Source organism: Triticum aestivum, chromosome 2A (assembly GCF_018294505.1).
Source record: "Triticum aestivum cultivar Chinese Spring chromosome 2A, IWGSC CS RefSeq v2.1, whole genome shotgun sequence".
Lineage (NCBI taxonomy): Eukaryota > Viridiplantae > Streptophyta > Magnoliopsida > Poales > Poaceae > Triticum > Triticum aestivum.
In genome coordinates, this window is record NC_057797.1 from 149377736 (window position 1) to 149399864 (window position 22129).

A 22129-nucleotide genomic window follows, 5' to 3' on the forward strand; every position below is an offset into this window, starting at 1 on the left:
GGTTGATTTGTGTCTTAAGGTGTTATTCTAGTACGAACTCTAGGGCTGTTTGTGACACTTATAGGAATAGCCCAACGGATTGATTGGAAAGAATAACTTTGAGGTGGTTTCGTACCCTACCATAATCTCTTTGTTTGTTCTCCGCTATTAGTGACTTTGGAGTGACTCTTTGTTGCATGTTGAGGGATAGTATGTGATCCAATTATGTTATTATTGTTGAGGGAACTTGCACTAGCGAAAGTATGAACCCTAGGCCTTGTTTCAACACATTGCAATACCGTTTAAGCTCACTTTTATCATTAGTTACCTTGCTGTTTTTATATTTTTAGATTACAAAAACCATTATCTACTATCCATATTGCACTTGTATCACCATCTCTTCGCCGAACTAGTGCACCTATACAATTTACCATTGTATTGGGTGTGTTGGGGACACAAGAGACTCTTTGTTATTTGGTTGCAGGGTTGCTTGAGAGAGACCATCTTCATCCTACGCCTCCTACGGATTGATAAACCTTAGGTCATCCACTTGAGGGAAATTTGCTACTGTCCTACAAACCTCTGCACTTGGAGGCCCAACAAAGTCTACAAGAAGAAGGTTGTGTAGTAGACATCAGAGCTCTACGGAGAAGTTGTTCTGGTCACAATATCTCGCGCCAGAACATCCGGTGCCCTTCAGCGATTAGCTAAAGTAGTTGGTCGAGCTGCATAGGGTGGCTGAACTGGCCATGAAGGATTTAATAATCTGGTTATGGCCAGTCGAAGCTATACCCGGCAGTTACTTCGTCCTCGTAAAGTGATACGTCTCTGCCGTATCTAGTTTTCCAAACACTTTTGCCCTTGTTTTGGACTCTAACTTGCACAATTTGAATGGAACTAACCCGGACTAACGCTATTTTCAGCAGAATTGCCAGGTGTTATTTATGTGCAGAAACAAAAGTTCTCGAAATGGCCTGAAACTCCACGGAGCGTATTTTTGGAAATAATAAAAAATACTGGCAAAAGATCAATGCCAGGGGGCCCACACCCTATCCACGAGGGTGGGGGGCGCGCTTGCCCCCTGGGCGCGCCCCCTACCTCGTGGGCCCCCTGGAGCTCCTCCTACCTCAACTCCAACTCTATATATTCGTGTTCGGAGAGAAAAAATCAGAGAGAAAGATTCATCATGTTTTACGATATGGAGCCGCCGCCAAGCCCTAAACTCTCTCGGGAGGGCTGATCTAGAGTCCGTTTGGGGCTCCGGAGAGGGGAATCCATCGCCATCGTCATCATCAACCATCCTCCATCACCAATTTCATGATGCTCACTGCCGTGCGTGAGTAATTCCATCGTAGGCTTGCTGGACGGTGATGGGTTGGATGAGATTTATCATGTAATCGAATTAGTTTTGTTTGGGTTTGATCCCTAGTATCCACTATGTTCTGAGATTGATGTTGCTATGACTTTGCTATGCTTAATGCTTGTCACTAGGGCCCGAGTGCCATGATTTCAGATCTGAACCTATTATGTTTTCATGAATATATGTGAGTTCTTGATCCTATCTTGCAAGTCTATAGTCACCTACTATGTGTTATGACCCGGCAACCCCAAAGTGACAATAATCGGGACCACTTCCGGTCATGACCGTAGTTTGAGGAGTTCATGTATTCACTATGTGTTAATGCTTTGGTCCAGTACTCTATTAAAAAGGAGGCCTTAATATCCCTTAGTTTTCGCTAGGACCCCGCTGCCATGGGAGGGTAGGACAAAAGATGTCATGCAAGTTCTTTTCCATAAGCACGTATGACTATATTCAGAATACATGCCTACATTACATTGGTGAATTGGAGCTAGTTCTGTGTCACCCTAGGTTATGACTGTTACATGATGAACCACATCCGGCATAATTCTCCATCACCGATCCAATGCCTACGAGCTTTTCACATATTGTTCTCCGCTTATTTACTTTTCCGTTGCTACTGTTACAATCACTACAAAGTACCAAAAACATTACTTTTGCTACCGTTACTTTTGCTATCTTACCACTACTATCATATTACTTTGCTAGTAAATACTTTGCTGCAGATATTAAGTTTCCAGGTGTTGTTGAATTGACAACTCAGTTGCTAATACTTGAGAATATTCTTTGGCTCCCCTTGTGTCGAATCAATAAATTTGGGTTGAATACTGTACCCTCGAAAACTGTTGCGATCCCCTATACTTGTGGGTTATCATGAAGCGAATTGTGGATGCCTGTCCTCGGCTGGACATCGTTAAGCGGTCCGTTTGCATCGAGGGCACACATCTGGCCTTGTCCTATTGCAAGGTCTGGTGGGCGAAGCTGGACGCTGTCAAATTAGCAACCGAGGGGCCACCGGAGGGCAAGGAGCACCGCACACCCGAGCGATACTTCGGCGATGTCTTGGAGGGGTCCCGCATTGTTGCAGATCATTGTACGAAAGACACTATCTTTGAATGAATGAATTCGAGCTCCCTCTACCTTCTATGATAAAACAAAGTGATTGTGCAATTTAATGTTGGTTATGTTTTTAAATTTTTACTTCATGTGCGGCCGCGTTGTATGAAATCTGAGGGTTAACTAGTCATCGGCTTCTGCTCCCACGTAGGTAGTACGGGGGTGTTCAGGATGGAATCTAAACAATCTTGATCCAATTAGATGGTCCTTGAAGGAGTTGTTTAGCGCAATGAACCAGGAAACCAGACTATGCGGCTGTAACGCCCTCACTTAGCCATAGGAGTTCGACAATAAAAACATGGGCGCAACCCCTAGTATCCGAACTAGAGTGATATAAGCGTCTGATTGGGAAGTACCAATCCTTCGTATAATGCGGAAGAAATCTCCAACGATTTGTAACCTCCGAACAGCTGACCGGCTCTCGCCGCATCATGACAGCCAGTTTTCGGCTTTCTCTACTGAGGTCCTCCTTTGGATAAACCAAGGCACAATCACAGTAGTTCTCCATTTACTACCTTAGCCGATATAGCGGAACATAAGGTAGCAAGCACAGGAGCCAGGCAACCCAACTATTGACCAAAGACATGATTCGGAGCCAATGCATATAATGATAAATTTGAGGTGTCGAACTATACTTATAAAAAGTGTTTGGACTTTTGTTGCCGCAGTGTGGGGTGCTATGAAGACCCTGGCAAACATCACACGTACCAAAGTGTACGGGTGCTACGTGATAGGGTTATCCACGGGGAAGCTGAGAGAAAAAGAGAGAAAAAACAGAAAAGGTGCAAAGGTAAAAAGCTGGGGTCCTAAAGCTCCAGCCGCAAACTGTTCTCATTGTAATTTAATTAGTATGTCAAGGCGCATTGATACAGGTAGTGCGATAAGCAACAGGCTATTTAACATGTCGAAACCAAGGGAGAGCTGCATGTGGGTCCTAAAAACAGGTAGAGTTATCGTTAATGGAATCACCTAGAAAGTCCCCCATATGTCTGCGTTTCTCGCCGTCTTGGTGTGTTTATCCTACAAGAGGACCGATGACCAGACCACCAGATGGGGCCTGTGGGATTGAGACCTGAAAAGGAGACAAGTAAAAGTGAAAGTATGTGTGTATCCGATGTCGGTTGAGCCGTACTATGGACCACAAGCTAGCTATGCCTCCGTCGATGCCCGTGGGATTTTGAGTGCGTAGTTATGTACGCACGGCACGAATGCCACCACTTTATCGGGACTAAGACGGAGGCCGGATTGCTAGTCGAGCTCCTGACAAGCCGAGCTCTCCTGTTGCAGAGTAGTTCGGACCCTCTTAACGGTGTCCGTGGGCTCGGCAGCTGAATTAAGGTTCTGCTTGAGAAGGCCGCTCTGTACTTCTGCTGCTAAGGCAGTTGTGTGCTCTTCTGTATGTAGGGAGTGTTCCATATTTCCATTGACCATTATGATGCCGCATGGACCGGGCATCTTGAGCTTCAGGTAAGCATAGTGTGGTACTGCGTTGAATCGAGCAAACGCAATTTGTCCGAGCAGTGCGTGATAGCCGCTGCGGAAGCGGACGATATCGAAGATTAAATCCTCGCTTCGGAAGTTGTCCAGAGATCCGACGACAACCTCTATTGTGATTGAGCCCGTACAGCGGGCCTCTACACCTGGTATGACTCCTTTGAAGGTAGTCCTAGTGGGCTTGATCCATGATGGGTTAATGCCCATTTTTTGCGTTGTATCCTGATAGAGCAGATTGAGGCTGCTACCTCCGTCCATAAGGACACGAGTCAGGTGGAACCCGTCAATTATTGGGTCTAGGACCAGTGCGGCTGAGCCACCATGATGGATACTGGTCGGATGATCCCGGTGATCAAAAGTGATCGGGCATGACGACCATGGATTAAATTTTGGGGCGACTGGCTCTATCGCGTAGACGTCCCTGAGCGCACGCTTTTGCTCCCTCTTGGGGATGTGGGTAGCGTATATCATCTTCACCATTTTTACCTAAGGGGGAAACTTCTTTTGTCCCCCTGTGTTCGGTTGCCGGGGCTCTTCATCATCGTCCTCGCTTTGCAATCCCTTTTCCCTGTTCTCGGCGTTTAATTTGCCGGCCTGTTTAAAAACCCAGCAATCTCTATTTGTATGATTGGGTGGTTTGTCCGGGGTGCCATGAATCTGGCATGGACGATCAAGTATGCGGTCCAAGCTAGATGGGCCCAAATTGTTCTTCTGGAACAGCTTCTTCTGCTGACCGGACTTAGAGCCACTAAATCCGGCATTGACCACCGTATCCTCGGTGTTGTCCTTGCGTCGAGACTTGTCTTTGTTATTTTTAACTTCAGGGGTGCCGACGTAGCTTGCATTGTTTTTGCTACGGGACAACCAACTGTCCTTGCCCGCACAAAAGCGGGTCATGTGTGTCGTAAGGGCCGCCACGGATTTTGGCTTTTCTTGGCCGAGGTGGCGAGCGAGCCATTCGTCGCGGATGCTATGGTTGAAGGCTGCTAGGGCTTCAGCATCCGGACAATCGACGATTTGGTTCTTTTTAGTTAAGAACATAGTCCAAAATTTCCTGGCGGACTCTCCAGGTTGTTGAACTATGTGGCTTAAGCCATCGGCGTCTGGTGGCCGGACATATGTACCTTGGAAGTTGTCGAGGAAGGCTTCTTCCAAGTCCTCCCAGCTGCTGATAGAATTTTCAGGCAGGCTGTTTAACCAGTGTCGAGCTGGCCCCTTAAGTTTTAAAGGGAGGTATTTGATGGTGTGGAGGTCATCGCCGCGGGCCATATGAATGTGGAGAATGAAGTCTTCGATCCACACCGCGGGGTATGTGGTTCCATCATATGATTCTATATTCACGGGTTTGAACCCTTCTGGGAATTCATGATCCATGACCTCATTAGTGAAGCAATGAGGGTGTGCGGTGATACGTCTGCAACGTATCTATAATTTTTGATTGCTCCAAGCTATATTATCTACTGTTTTAGACATTATTGGGCTTTATTTTCCACTTTTATATTATTTTTGGGACTAACCTATTAACCGGAGGCCCAGCCAGAATTGCTGTTTTTTTGCATGTTTTAGGGTTTCGAAGAAAAGGAATATCAAATGGAGTCCAAACGGAATGAAACCTTCGGAAACGTGATTTTCTCATCAGATAAGATCCAGGAGACTTGGACCCTCCGTCAAGAAAGCCATGAGGTGCTCACGAGGGTAGGGGCGCCCCCCTAGGGCGCACTCCCCTGCCTCATGGGCCCCTCGAAGCTCCACCGACGTACTTCTTCCTCCTATATATATACACGTACCCCCAAACGATCGGGGACGGAGCCAAAAACCTAATTCCACCGCCGCAACTTCTGTATCCACGAGATCCCATCTTGGGGCCTGTTCCAGAGCTCCGCCGGAGGGGGCATCGATCACGGAGGGCTTCTACATCATCATCCAAGCCCCTCCGATGAAGTGTGAGTAGTTTACTTCAGACCTACGGGTCCATAGCTAGTAGCTAGATGGCTTCTTCTCTCTTTTTGGATCTCAATACAATGTTCTCCTCCTCTCTCGTGGAGATCTATTCGATGTAATCTTATTTTTGTGGTGTGTTTGTTGAGACCGATGAATTATGGGTTTATGATCAAGTCTATCTATGAATAATATTTGTATCTTCTCTGAATTCTTTTATGTATGATTGGTTATCTTTGTAAGTCTCTTCGAATTATCAGTTTGGTTTGGCCTACTAGATTGGTTGTTCTTGCCATGGGAGAAGTACTTAGCTTTGGGTTCAATCTTGCGGTGTCCTTTCCTAGTGACAGAAGGGGCAGCAAGGCACGGATTTTATTGTTACCATCGAGGATAACAAGATGGGGCTTTTATCATATTGCATGAAATTATCCCTCTACATCATGTCATCTTGCTTAAGGCGTTACTCTGTTTTTAACTTAATACTCTAGATGCATGCTGGATAGCAGTCGATGAGTGGAGTAATAGTAGTAGATGCAGAATCGTTTCGGTCTACTTGTCTCGGACGTGATGCCTATATACATGATAATACCTAGATATTCTCATAACTATGGTCAATTCTGTCAATTGCTCAACAGTAATTTGTTCACCCACCGTAGAATACTTATGCTCTTGAGAGAAGCCACTAGTGAAACCTATGGCCCCCGGGTCTCTTTCTCATCATATCAATCTCCATCACTTTACTATGGCTTTGCTTTTACTTTGCATCTCTATACCAAAAATACCAAAAAAATATTATTTATCACCTCTATCAGATCTCACTTTCGTAAGTGACCGTGAAGGGATTGACAACCCCTACGCGTGTTGGTTGCGCTGAGCTATTGTTTTTGTGTAGGTACGAGGGACTCGAGCGTAGCCTCCTACTGGATTGATACCTTGGTTCTCAAAAACTGAGGGAAATACTTACGCTACTTTGCTGCATCATCCCTTCCTCTTTGGGGAAATCCAATGCAGTGCTCAAGAGGTAGCAAGAAGAATTTCTAGCGCCATTGCCGGGGAGTCTGCGCAAAAGTCAACATACCAAGTACCCATCACAATCCCTATCTCCTGCATTACATTATTTGCCATTTGCCTCTCGTTTTCCTCTCCCCCACTTCACCCTTGCCGTTTTATTCGCCCTCTCTCCCTCTATCCTCCCTCTCTATTTGCCTCTTTTTGCCTGTTTCTTGTTTGCTCGTATGGTTGAAATAGTTGTTTATTTATTACTAAACAGAGAACCTAAGATGTATGGATCCTCGTCCGCTTGTTAATCTTTTTAAGAGATCCAAATATGATGAACCAATTGCTAGTGAGTTTTGTGCACTAGATTATCTTTATGAAGTTTTGCTTGAAATTCGTGAATCTGAAAATTGTGATGAATTATTTTATGAAGTAATTCATGATAGATCTTTGAATAAAAAGCATGATTGCAATGATGCTATTATAAAATCTATTAATGTCAATTGTTCTAATAATATGCAAAACCCTAATCTTGGGGATGCTAGTTTTGCTATGTCCTCTACTTGTTGCAATGATCATGATTGGGGTGATTCTTCTTTTGATCTTGAAAATTTATTTAAACCCCATGATGAATATGAGATTGATTATAATGTTTGCAATAATATTGAAAGTGGGTTTGGAAGAATGTCCACTTTAGATCCCACATATTTGGAGAATATTCAATCTCATGAAGTTTTTGATAAAAGTGGGTTTGGAAAGGTCATGACTTTAGTTAATATTGATCCCACTATTTCAGAAGAGTGTCAACTTTGCATACATGTGGATCATGTTGAGAATATTTTATGTGATAGCTATGTTGTTGAATTCGCTTATGATCCTACATGTAATTATTATGAGAGAGGAAAATATGGTGGTAGAAATTTTCATGTTACTAAATTACCTCTCGTTATGTTGAGATTGCTATTGTTTCTTTCCGCTTCCTTGCATATGCTAGTTTTTGCTTGCCTTGATAATTTGTTTGCCTATAAGATGCCTGTGCATAGGAAGTATGTTATACTTAGATGTGTTTGTCACATGCTTTATGATGCTCCTTTTGTGCTTCAATTCTTGTCTTTCATGTGAGCATCATTAAAATTATCAATGCCTAGCTATAAGGCTTTAAAGAAAAGCGCTTGTTGGGAGACAACCCAATATTATTCATTGCTGTTATTTAATAAATAAATTATCTAGCCTCTATTTTGGTTGTGTTTTTTGTGTTTAATTAGTGTTTGTGCCAAGTAGAACCGTTGGGAAGACTTGGGAAAAGTCTTGATTGAATTTGCTGTAAAAACAGAAACTTTAGCACTCACAAGAACTGCCGTCATCTTTAATTGGAAAGTGATATTTAGTTAATTCTTTTGGGCCATTTACATTTGTGCCCCTAACTCGAACCCACTACTCAGATTTGCCCCTAATTTCGAAGCATGCTCAAATTTACCCCTTCATCGTTAGGTGCACTTACAAAAATACCCTTCCGTGCCGTTACCGCTTGGTCAAAGTGCTTTGACCATTTTCTGGCCGTTTGCTGGACATTTTTGCGCCTCTTCTCATGCGTCACTTACAAGTGGGCCGAACTGAACAAAAATAAAAACAAAAACCCTATCCACCCTCACTCACTTACATGTGGGCCCATTCAAGAGAAAAAATATTCTCTCTCACTGTCCAGTTATTTTTCTAAATTGATTTAGTAGTTTTCTTAGTGGGCAGGACCACGTATTAGTCTCAGTAATTAGTTAACTATACCATTGGGCCCATGTAGCAGTGGCTTAGGGAGGTTGTTAGTGGGGGTAATTAATGCTTAATTAAGGACCTCATTGGAGATCAGTCGCCGACGAGCAAAATCCACTGTGGAGGCCCACTGGGAGGCCTCCGGGATGGCATCTGAGGTGCGGGATTCCTATCACTACCTCTCCTGCATCCAGGGCTGCTAGCTGGAGTGTGCATGGTGGCTAAACTCGCTGGCGAACGGGGCCGGTGGCGGCGCTGCCACGGGCTCAGCGGGGATGGTGCCGTGTCTTGCGTGCGAGCTCACAGACGAGCACGCTGGATTCCTGGATACTCCAGGAGCATGGAAGGGAGCTCCACTGGGACGGGGCAGGACGACATCGTGAGGAAAGAGCATGACGACGGCGACAGTGCACTGCTACGGTGATAGCCTAGCTATGGCACAAAAATGAACGGGAAAGGACAGTGCACTCCAACGTATCTATAATTTTTGATTGCTCCATGCTATATTATCTACTGTTTTAGACATTATTGGGCTTTATTTTCCACTTTTATATTATTTTTGGGACTAACCGATTAACCGGAGGCCCAGCCCAGAATTGCTATTTTTTGCCTGTTTTAGGGTTTCTAAGAAAAGGAATATCAAACGGAGTTCAAACGGAATGAAACCTTCAGAAACGTGATTTTCTCATCAGATAAGATCTAGGAGACTTGGACCCTCCGTCAAGAAAGCCACGAGGTGCTCACGAGGGTAGGGGGCGCCCCCCTAGGGCGCGCCCCCTGCCTCGTGGGCCCCTCGAAGCTCCACTGACTTACTTCGTCCTCCTATATATATCCACGTACCCCCAAACGATCGGGGACGGAGCCAAAAACCTAATTCCACCACCGCAACTTTCTGTATCCACGAGATCCCATCTTGGGGCCTGTTCCGGAGCTCCGCCGGAGGGGGCATCGATCACGGAGGGCTTCTACATCATCATCCAAGCCCCTCCGATGAAGTGTGAGTAGTTTACTTCATACCTACGGGTCCATAGCTAGTAGCTAGATGGCTTCTTCTCTCTTTTTAGATCTCAATACAATGTTCTCCCCCTCTCTCGTGGAGATCTATTCGATGTAATCTTATTTTTGCGGTGTGTTTGTTGAGACCGATGAATTGTGGGTTTATGATCAAGTCTATCTATGAATAATATTTGAATCTTCTCTGAATTCTTTTATGTATGATTGGTTATCTTTGCAAGTCTCTTCGAATTATCAGTTTGGTTTGGCCTACTAGATTGGTTGTTCTTGCCATGGGAGAAGTGCTTAGCTTTGGGTTCAATCTTGTGGTGTCCTTTCCTAGTGACAGAAGGGGCAGCAAGGCACGTATTGTATTGTTGCCATCAAGGATAACAAGATGGGGTTTTTATCATATTGCATGAAATTATCCCTCTACATCATGTCATCTTGCTTAAGGCGTTACTCTGTTTTTAACTTAATACTCTAGATGCATGCTGGATAGCGGTCGATGAGTGGAGTAATAGTCGTAGATGCAGAATCGTTTCGGTCTACTTTCTCGGACGTGATGCCTATAGACATGATCATACCTAGATATTCTCATAACTATGCTCAATTCTGTCAATTGCTCAACAGTAATTTGTTCACCCACCGTAGAATACTTATGCTCTTGAGAGAAGCCACTAGTGAAACCTATGGCCCCCGGGTCTCTTTCTCATCATATCAATCTCCATCACTTTACTATTGCTTTGCTTTTACTTTGCTTTTACTTTGCAACTCTATACCAAAAATACCAAAAAAATATTATTTATCATCTCTATCAGATCTCACTTTCGTAAGTGACCGTGAAGGGATTGACAACCCCTAAGCGCGTTGGTTGCGTTGAGCTATTGTTTTTGTGTAGGTACGAGGGACTCGAGCGTAGCCTCCTACTGGATTGATACCTTGGTTCTCAAAAACTGAGGGAAATACTTACGCTACTTTGCTGCATCATCCCTTCCTCTTCGGGGAAATCCAACACAGTGCTCAAGAGGTAGCATGCGGCGCCTCTATATCGGGCCGTATCGCAACGTTGCTCTGATGGAGTCCGTCTGCGGTTTTCAACCCATGCACGACTATGTTTGTCACATCCGAATAGGTGGCTGTCGTTGCGTGTCGAGGCACGTCCTCGCGATCCGTAGATTGATCTGGTATGTGCGGCTTTATTGTTCAGGTTTTGCCGGAGGTCATATGTATGGCCGTGGGCTAATTTACCTCTACCTGTGTGACGAGGCAGGGCGGGCTGGTGTTCGGCGTGAGTTGCCGTTTTGTCCCGACCACGTGGTGGTCGATCAACCGCATTGTACGATGGTGGTATGTATTCCGGCGCCTCCTCATCAAACTGAGGTAGCAATTTGTGCTTTGGGTAGCTTTTGGTTGGGCTCTTGAGGCCGTATTCTTCGGCTGCTAGGACATCGGTCCATTTATCATTGAGTAGATCTTTTTCAGCTTGAAGCTGTTGCTGCTTCTTTTTCAGGCTCCTTGCAGTGGCTATTAGCTGGCGCTGGAAGCGCTCCTGCTCAAGAGGTTCCTTAGGCACGATGAAATCATCGGTGCCGAGGCTCACCTCATCCTCGGAGAGCGGAAGATAACTTCCGTCCTCTGAGTCTTCGTGCATGGCCTGTTTACCAAGGCTAACCTACCCATCTTCCCGTTCATCTTGTTTATTAGTTGTTTCAACGGGGTCTTCATTGTCTTCGGCACCTTCTAGAGTGTTATATTCTCCTATGCCGGTTTTGCTGTCTTTACTGCGGCGCGACTTAGAGCGGTGCAGCTGACGCCGACGCTTGGATTGTATTTCAGAAGGTTTATCCTCAGCAGGATCTTCCTTGTCATCGCCGCTGTTTTTCCTTTGGTGCATCCACCATGTATACATCATACGAGGAAGTGGCCGTCCAGCGTCCGGTGAACGGCGGGTTCTGGGCCTCTTCTTCTCCGGCATCGTCGTCCATACCGTCGATGTCCTCGGAGTCATAATCAAGTGTGTCGGTCAAATCCTCGATCGTGGCTATGAAGTGGGTGGCGGGTGGGAAGCAAAGTTCTCCATCGTCAGCCACTAGTTCGGACCAGATAAAGTTTGGCTGCGAGTCCTTCGTCAAGGACAGGTTTTTTAATGAGTTTAGCACGTCACCCAAAGGCGAGTTCTGGAAGATGTCTGCGGCGCTGAATTTGAAGATCGATAAAAGATCAAGTTCGGCATCCGTGGGCTCACATGGTTCGGAACTTACGGCCGGAGACGAGTCCGGAGTTCCGGTGGCACAGGTATCATATGAGATCAAGTCTATGTGTGGCTCCAACGCCGGGGAATCTGTGGCCTCCGTGGCGGGGTTGAGCCTCCTGTCCTTGGATGGCGCAGACTGCTCCGGATATAAGGACATAGCGGTTACGGGAGCTGTCTCCTGGATGTCGTCCGATGACAGGTTTAGGTCATGCCTCTCGGAGTGACCAGGAGTGGTAGCCGCGGTCTCGAATCCGGCGAAGATCAAGTCTCCACGGATGTCCGCAATGTAGTTCAAGCTCCCAAATCTGACCTGATGGCCAGGGGCGTAGCTTTCGATCTGCTCCAGATGGCCAAACGAATTGGCGGCCCACAGTGCGAAGCCGCCGAACACAAGGATTTGTCCAGGGAGGAAAGTTTCTCCTTGGACAGCGTCATTGTTGACGATTGAAGGGGCCATCAAACCTTTTGGCGACAGCACAGTCGAACTCTCAATGAAAGCACCAATGCCGGTGTCAAAACCGGCAGATCTCGGGTAGGGGGTCCCGAACTATGCGTCCAAGGTCGATGGTAACAGGAGATAGGGGACACAATGTTTTACCCAGGTTCGGGTCCTCTCTATGGAGGTAATACCCTACGTCCTACTTGATTGATCTTGATGAATATGAGTATTACAAGAGTTGATCTACCACGAGATCGTAATGGCTAAACCCTAGAAGTCTAGCTTGTATGGTTATGGTAATGAGTATATCCTCCGGACTAAGTCCTTCCGGTTTATATAGACACCGGGAGGATCTAGGGTTACACAAGGTCAGTTACAAAGAAAGGAATCTACATATTCCGTCGCCAAGCTTGCCTTCCATGCCAAGGAGAGTCCTATCCGGACACGGGTGCAGTCTTCAGTCTTCGTATCTTCACAGTCCATCAGTCCGGCCCATGGCTAACAAGCCGGATGCTCGAGGACCCCTTAGTCTAGGACTCCCTCAATCCCCAAGCTTAGGCTCTTGCCACTCCTTGTTCCAAAATCCATCAAATCTTTACCCAAAAACTTGAAAACTTCACAACACAAAACTCAATAGAAAATCTCATGAGCTCCATTAGTATAAGAAAACAAACCACCACTTTAATGTATTGTAATTAACTCATTTTTTATTTATATTGGTGTTAAACCTACTGTATTCCAACTTATCTATGGTTCATACCCCCCGATACTAGTCATAGATTCATCAAAATAAGCAAACAACACACGAAAAACAGAATTTGTCAAAACAGAACAGTCTGTAGCAAACTGGAGGTTTCGAATAGTTCTGTAACTCCAAAAATTCTGAAAAATTAGGACGACCTAAATAATTTGTATATTTATCTACTACAGTTGGAATTAGTATTTTATCGCTCTCTGGTAAAAAATGATTATTTTCGTGAGCGCATACTTTCTGTTTTTATCAGCAAGATCAAACAACAATCGCCCAAGAAGATCCTAAAGGCTTTACTTGGCACAAACACTAATTAAAACATAAAAACACAATCATAACAGAGGCTAGATAAATTATTTACTACTAAACAGGAACAAAAATTAAAGAACAAAAATAAAATTGGGTTGCCTTCCAACAAGCGCTATCGTTTAACGCCCCTAGCTAGGCATAAAAGCAAGAATAGATCTAGGTATTGTCATCTTTGGTATGCAATCCATAAGTGGTTCTCATAATTGATTCATAAGGCAATTTAATTTTCTTTCTAGGAAAGTGTTCCATGCCTTTCCTTAACGGAAATTGGAATCTAATATTTTCTTCTTTCATGTCAATAATTGCACCAATCGTTCTAAGGAAAGGTCTACCAAGAATAATAGGACATGTAGGATTGCAATCTATATCAAGAACGATGAAATATACGGGCACATAATTCCTATTTGCAAAAATAAGAACATTATTAATCCTTCCCATAGGTTTCTTAATGGTGGAATCCGCAAGGTGCAAATTTAAAGAACAATCATCAAATTCGCGGAAAACTAACACATCACACAAAGTTTTTGGAATCGTGGAAACACTAGCACCCAAACCACACAAAGCATAGCATTAATAATCTTTAATCTTAATTTTAATAGTAGGTTCCCACTCATCATAAAGTTTTCTAGGGATATAAACTTCTAGTCAAGCTTTTCTTCATAGGATTGCATTAAAGCATCAACGATATGTTTAGTAAAAGCTTTATTTCGATCATAAGCATGAGGAGAATTTAACACGGATTGCAATAAGGAAATACAATCTATCGAAGAGCAATTATCACAATTAAATTCCTTGAAATCCAAAATAGTGGGTTCATTGCTATGTAAAGTTTTGACCTCTCCAATCCCACTTTTATTATCAAGATCTAAAAACTCCGAATCATTGGGACGCCTTTTAACTAAAGTTGACTCATCTCCAGTCCCATCTTTATCAAGATTCATATTGGAAATCAAAGATTTAATAGGATACACATCAATCACTTTTAGATCTTCGTCATTATTATCATGAAAACTAGAAGAACACGCTTTCACAAAGCAATCCTTTTTAGCACGCATCCTAGCGGATCTTTCCTTGCATTCATCAATGGAAATTCTCATGGCTTTGAGAGACTCATTGATATCATGCTTAGGTGGAATAGATCTAAGACTCAAAGAATCAACATCAAGAGAAATTCTATCCACATTCCTAGCCAACTCATCAATTTTAAGCAATTTTTCTTCAATCAAAGCATTGAAATTCTTTTGTAAACTCATAAATTCTTTAAAACTAGTCTCAAAATCAAAGTGCATCTTATTAAAATTTCCATAAGATTTGTTGTAGGAATTACCATAATTATTAGAGGAATTATTAGGAAATGGCCTAGCATTAAAATTTCCTATATACGCGTTGTTACCAAAATTATTCCTACCAATAAAATTCACATCCATAGATTCATTATTATTCTCAATCAAAGTGGAGAAAGGCATATCATTAGGATCAGAAAAAACACTCTTATTAGCAAACAATTTAATAAGAAAACATTAATCTCTTCAATCGCATGAACCTTTTTACTAGTGGATCTTTCGGTGTGCCATTGAGAATAATTAACCATAATATTATCTAGGAGTTTAGTAGCTTCTCCTAAAGTGATTTCCATGAAAGTGCCTCCCGCGGACGAATCTAAAGGATTTCTAGAAGCAAAATTCAATCTGTCATAAATTTTTTGTATAATCATCCATAAATTCAAACCATGTGTAGGGCAATTACGTATCATTAATTTCATCCTCTCCCAAGCTTGTGCAACATGCTCATGATCAAGTTGCTTAAAATTCATAATATCATTTCTAAGAGAGATGATCTTAGCGGGAGGAAAATACTTAGAGATAAAAGCATCTTTGCACTTATTCCATGAATCAATACTATTTTTAGGCAAAGAAGAGAACCAAGTTTTAGCACGATCTCTAAGGGAAAACGGAAATAGGTTCAATTTAACAATATCACTATCCACATCTTTCTTTTTTTGCATATCACACAAATCAACAAAGTTGTTTAGATGGGTAGCGGCATCTTCACTAGGAAGACCAGAAAATTGATCTTTCATGACAAGATTCAACAAAACAATATTAATTTCACAAGATTCAGCATCGGTAATAGGAGCAATCGGAGTGCTAATAAAATCATTGTTGTTGGTATTGGAAAAGTCACATAATTTAGTATTATCTTGATCCATCGTGACAAACAATCAATCCAACACACAATCACACAAGAAGCGAGCAAAAAGAGGCGAACGAAAAAAGGGCGAATAAAATGACAAAGGTGAAGTGGGGGAGAGGAAAATGAGAGGCGAATGACAAATAATGTAATGCGAGGGAGAAGAGTTTATGATGGGTACTTGGCATGTCTTGACTTGAGCGTAGATCTCCCCGGCAACAGCGCCAGAAATCCTTCTTGCTACCTCTTGAGCATGCATTGGTTTTCCTTTGAAGAGGAAAGGGTGATGCAGCAAAGTAGCATAAGTATTTCCCTCAGTTTTTGAGAACCAAGGTATCAATCCAGTAGGAGATAACACGCAAGTCACCTAGTACCTGCACAAACAATCAAGAACCTCGAAACCAACGCGATAAAGGGGTTGTCAATCCCTTCACGATCACTTGCGAAAGTGAGATCTGATAAAGATAGTAAGGTAAATATTTTTGGTATTTTGTTGTATAGATTGCAAAATAGTAAATGAGATGTGATAATAAAAGAGATGTAATATAATAAGGAAGAGACCCAGGGGCCATAGGTTTCAATAGTGGCTTCTCTCATGATAACATGTATTAAGTGGGTGAACAAATTATTGCCGAGCAATTGATAGAAGAGCGCATAGTTATGATAATATCCAGGCAATGATTATGAAATATAGGAATCACGTCCGTGTTAAGTAGACCGAAACGATTCTGCATCTACTACTATTACTCCACACATCGACCGCTATCCAGCATGCATCTAGAGTATTAAGTTCATAAGAACAAAGTAATGCTTTAGGCAAGATAACATGATGTAGAGGGATAAACTCAAGCAATATGATATAAACTCCATATTTTTATCCTTGATGGCAACAATACAATATGTGCCTTGCTGCCCCTACTGTCACTGGGAAAGGACACCGCAAGATTGAACCCAAAGCTAAGCACTTCTCCCATTGCAAGAAAGATCAATTGAAAGTGCAACTATCCCTAGGTGGTTTTGGTAATTCATAACAACATATAGCTCATTGAGCTAATGCTATTCCAAGATGACTATTTCAGGAAAGCTCAATGATTGGCATGGCATGGATGTGAAAGTGGAACCCTCAAAATGCTAAGGACAAAGGATTGGCTCAAGCTCAAAAGCTCAAGACTCTTCATTTTATATTTTAGTGATCCAAGATCACATCGAGTCTTTAGGAAAAGCCAATACTATCAAGGAGGGATGAGGTGTTGCTTAATGAGCCTCTTGCTTCATGTGCTTAGTGATATGCTCCAAAACCCTCAACTACTTTCCCATATCCACATATGACCTAAACCCTAAGCCAAACTCGGTCCTACCGATTCTTTCTATCCGGTGCCATCGAGTTTCACTTGTCATAAGCCACTGCAAAACCCTAGCAATTCGGTTCTACCGATAGGGATCTCGGTCTCACCGAGATGGGATTGCAAACTCTCTGTTTCCTTTTCGTAACTTTTCGGTCTCACCAAAAGAGCGAATCGGTCCCACCGAGATTGCAATGTAAATTCAGTGTTTCCTTTTTGTAACTTTTCGGTCTCACCGAAAGAGCAAATCGGTCCCACCGAGTTTGCCTGACCAACTCTCTGGTTAGCTAATTACCAAAATCGGTCTCACTGAGCTTGTGTAATCGGTCTCACCGAGATTACGTTATGCACAAACCCTAACCACATCGGTCCTACCGAGTTGCATGTTAGTCCCACCGAAAATCTCTAACGGTCACTAGGTTTACCTTTTCGGTCCGACCGAGTTTGTTGATTCGGTCCCAGCGAGATTGGAAAACTGTGTGTAACGGTTGGATTTTGTGTGGAGGCTATATATACCCCTCCACCTCCTCTTCATTCGTAGAGAGAGCCATCAGAACACATACACAATTCCAATTCATATGTTCTGAGAGAGAACCACCTACTCATGTGTTGAGACCAAGATATTCCATTCCAACCATATGAATCTTGATCTCTAGCCTTCCCCAAGTTGCTTTCCACCCAAATCTTCTTTCCACAAAATCCAAATCCTATGAGAGAGAGTTGAGTGTTGGGGAGACTATCATTTGAAGCACAAGAGCAAGGAGTTCATTACCTACACACCATTTGTTACTTATTGGAGAGTGGTGTCTCCTAGATTGGCTAGGTGTCACTTGGGAGCCTCCGACAAGATTGTGGAGTTGAACCAAGGAGTTTGTAAGGGCAAGGAGATCGCCTACTTCGTGAAGATCTACCGCTAGTGAGGCAAGTCCTTCATGGGCGATGGCCATGGTGGGATAGACAAGGTTGCTTCTTCGTGGACCCTTTGTGGGTGGTTGCGTCTTCGTGGACCCTTCGTGGGTGGAGCTCTCCGTGGACTCGCGCAACCATTACCCTTTGTGGGTGGAGCCCTCCGTGGACTCGCGCAACCGTTACCCTTCGTGGGTTGAAGTCTCCATCAACGTGGATGTAGGATAGCACCACCTATCCGAACCATGGGAAAAACATCCGTGTCTCCAATTGCGTTTGAATTCTCCAAACCCTTCCCTTTACATTATTGCAAGTTGCATGCTTTACTTTCCGCTGCCAATATACTCTTTGCATGCTTGCTTGAATTGTGTGATGATTGCTTGACCTGTCCTACAATAGCTAAAATCTGCCAAGAACTAAAATTGGGAAAAGGTTAAGCTTTTATTTGGTCAAGTAGTCTAATCACCCCCCCTCTAGACATACTTTCGATCCTACAAGTGGTATCAGAGCTTTGGTTTCCATTTGCTTTGATCTCCATAGCTTTTTGTGGTCATAGCCTTGGTTTCACAACCTAGGAGAGTATGGCGTCAAGCGAGGGAAATTATCACCGTAGAGGTCCTTACTTTGATGGTACTAATTTTGCTAGTTGGAAGCATAAAATGAAAATGCATATTCTTGGACATAACCCCGCCGTTTGGGCTATTGTGTGTGTTGGTTTGCAAGGTGACTTCTTTGATGGGAAAGAACCAAACCGTGAAGCTACCGCGGATGAGTTGAAGATGTTGCAATACAATGCTCAAGCTTGTGATATTCTCTTCAACGGATTGTGCCCCGAAGAATTCAACAAAATCAGCCGTCTTGAGAATGCAAAGGAAATTTGGGACACTTTGATTGATATGCACGAAGGTACCAACTCCGTCAAGGAATCCAAGTTGGATGTGCTTCAAAGTCAACTTGACAAGTTCAAAATGAAGGATGGTGAAGGTGTCGCTGAAATGTACTCTAGGCTTGCTCTCATCACAAATGAGATTGCCGGCTTAGGAAGTGAAGAGATGACCGATAGATTCATCATCAAGAAGATTCTAAGAGCCTTGGATGGAAAATATGATACCGTGTGCACATTGATCCAAATGATGCCCAATTACAAAGATCTCAAGCCAACGGAGGTGATTGGAAGAATTGTTGCTCATGAGATGTCACTTAAGGATAAAGAGGAACTTCACAACAAATCAAGTGGTGCCTACAAAGCCTCATGTGAAGACCCTACATCATCAAGTGAGAAACAAAACTTCAATGAAGAATTGAGCTTAATGGTGAAGAACTTCAACAAGTTCTACAAGAGTAGAAGCAAAGATAGAAGCTTCAAGTCAAGGTCCTACAATGACAAAAGATCTTCTAGTCGAGAGCGAAACTGCTACAGTTGTGGAAGACCCGGACACTATTCCAATGAGTGTACGGCTCCCTACAAGAGAAGAGAAGATTCTCCAAAAAGAAGAAGCAAAGAATCACCACCAAGAGAGAGAAGGAGTAGAGATGATCGTTATGAACGAAGATACTCACGGAGAAGAAAGGATTCAGAAAGGAAGGAATAATCATCAAGGAGCTACACAAAACGAAGACATCAAGCTCATGTTGGTGAATGGGTATCCGGCTCCGACTCCGACAGCCACTCCGAGAGAAGTTATCACTCCGACTCCGAATATACTCAAGATGAAGGTGTTGCCGGTCTAGCACTTGTGTCAACCAACTCCTATGACATATTTGACTCACCAAATGAAGGAATTGGAAGATGGTTCATGGCCAAAGGTCCTAAGGTAACACACCCCGAGTATGTTGATTTCAATAGTGATGAAGATGACTTGTTAGGTGATGATTTGCTTGTTGACAACTCTAGTGATGAATACTATGATGAAACGTCAATTAATCATGCTAATCAAGATAAAATGAATGACAATGATAAGGATAAGATTGAGGCTCTAACTAAAGAACTAAACACTCTTAAGTTAGCTCATGAAACTATCTTCGAAGATCATCGAGAACTTTTAAGAGTCATGAGAAATTACGCTTTGAAAAGCTCAATCTTGAGCAAGAGCATGAGTTCTTAAAAGCAATCAATGATGATCTCTGCAAGAAAAGTTCTTCTTACATTGCCAAGCGTTTACTCTTATCCACTTACATGCCTCAAGTCAAGTCTAGTAACAAGAACAAGAAAGATTCTTCCTCTAGCAGTAACAATAATCATGCTAAATCCAATATTGTTGCTTCTAGTAGTTCTCTTTATTCCACTAATGATTCTCTTAGCCAAGTTACACTTGAGCAAGAAAATAGCTTATTGAAGGGAATTATAGAGAAAGGAGTGTACAAAAGCCTTGCCGGGAGTAAGCAATTCAAGGAAATTGTGCGCAAGCAAGGAATGCACCGGAAGAAAAGGTGTTGGTTTTGAACGAAAGTTCAATGCCAATGGAGTTGAGTGGGAAGAAGATCAATACCCCAAGACAAAGTTTGTTCCTCAACAAGAGAAGTATGATACTTCTTTCAAGGGGACACAAGCTCAAGATGATCTTCCACCACAAGAGTACAAGTAAAAAGGCAAGGACAAGCTTCAAGAGGAAATTGATGCATTTGAAGAAGCTCCTAAGACCTTAGTCAAGTGGATTCCCAAGACTACTTCAAGTTCCACTTCATCAAGTACGACTACAACTCCAAGGATTCCCATCAAGATGGTGTGGATCCAAAAGAAGAAGAACTAGAGAGTTCTTGAGGGTGACTCCGCCAACATACTTTACTCTTATCATTTTGGCAAGAACAAGTGCAATCAACTTCCACATCTTGCACTAGTTCAAGGAGTCACAAACCCTCTTGTTGGTAAGACAAGGGACAAGGTAACCTAAAAGTTTTCATGGACATCTTCTTGTGTGTGCATCACTCTATGTCTATGGATATCCTTGTTTGTTCCTTGTGGGACTAACCCATGTAGGTATTGAAAGTGCAATTCACTCAAATGGATAGCTCCAAGTGATCTACATCAACATTGAGCATCCACATCTTCAACATCTACATGAAGTCATCATCGACAAAACCCGAGGTTAGTTCATCCCTCTGAGGGGGGATATCACATCTAGGGGGAGCTTTACTCTAAGACTTGAGCTAAAGCAACTCTAAAGATGTGAACACAACAATGCTTTATGTAAAAGTGGTAACCCCACTTGAGCTTAAACGATGAGTATGACCTATGATCAAGTGTTCTCACTTGACTCCTAAGTCAATATACTCATATATAGATGACCTTGTCATCGCAAATTGCTTGATAGATGCTAGAATTGGTTGTGCATGCCTTGTCACATATTTCATTTGCCATCTTATTGTGTGAGCATGCTGGTTTCATATTTTACTCATTCGAGGACATCCACTTGTTGTTTTGATTGTTTGGTTTTATTTCCTTTTGCCAAGTGGATGGACAAGAATGCCTAAGAACCTCCTCTAGCTATCTATGCTTTTCTCGTCTCAAACTCTATTCATGCTACATCACAAAATTTGATCAAGTCAGATTCAAACCACTCTGTGTGAGGAGCGCTCGGAGTCCCCGATTCGTCAGACTTAAACTTCCAAAACCTCTTTATGATTCTCAGTCTGACCGATACCCCACTTTCGGTCCTACCGAGATCATTAAGTTGATCTAGGTTTTCGATCTCGGTGCAACCGATTTGAACCTTTCGGTCACACCGAGTTGCAACAACTGTATACAGTTTTGCATCTCGGTGCCACCGAGTTGTTCCACTCGGTCACACCGACAGGGTCGGGCTATATATAGTCACGGGCAAAAATTTGGAAATTTCTCCGAACCCCTTCGCCCGTGCGATAGCCTGCTCTGCCAACTTGGTCTCCGGATCGTCTCCTCGCTGCCATCCGCCTCCAGTCGCTGGTCTCCGTCGCTGTCAACGGGAATTTTACCCCGCCGTTGCCGCCGTAGCGAGTCTCCGCCGAACTAATGTATGGACTCGATCTTTATGCTATTCTCCAATCCGATTCTTAGCACATTGTGATCATCATGATTCTTGCCACGATTGAAACACTCCTATCCAGTCAATGCGCTCATAGATTAGGTTTGATTCGAAAATTTTAGGGTTAGGTTTCCGTCGAAACCATCTCGGACCCACCGAGTTGAAAAACTCGATCCCACCGATTTGGCTTATGCCATTGCACAAGTGAGACTCGGTCTGACCGAGAATTACTTATCGGTGTGACCGATTTTGGAACTTTGTGAAACCCTAGCAGTCTCGGTGCCACCAAA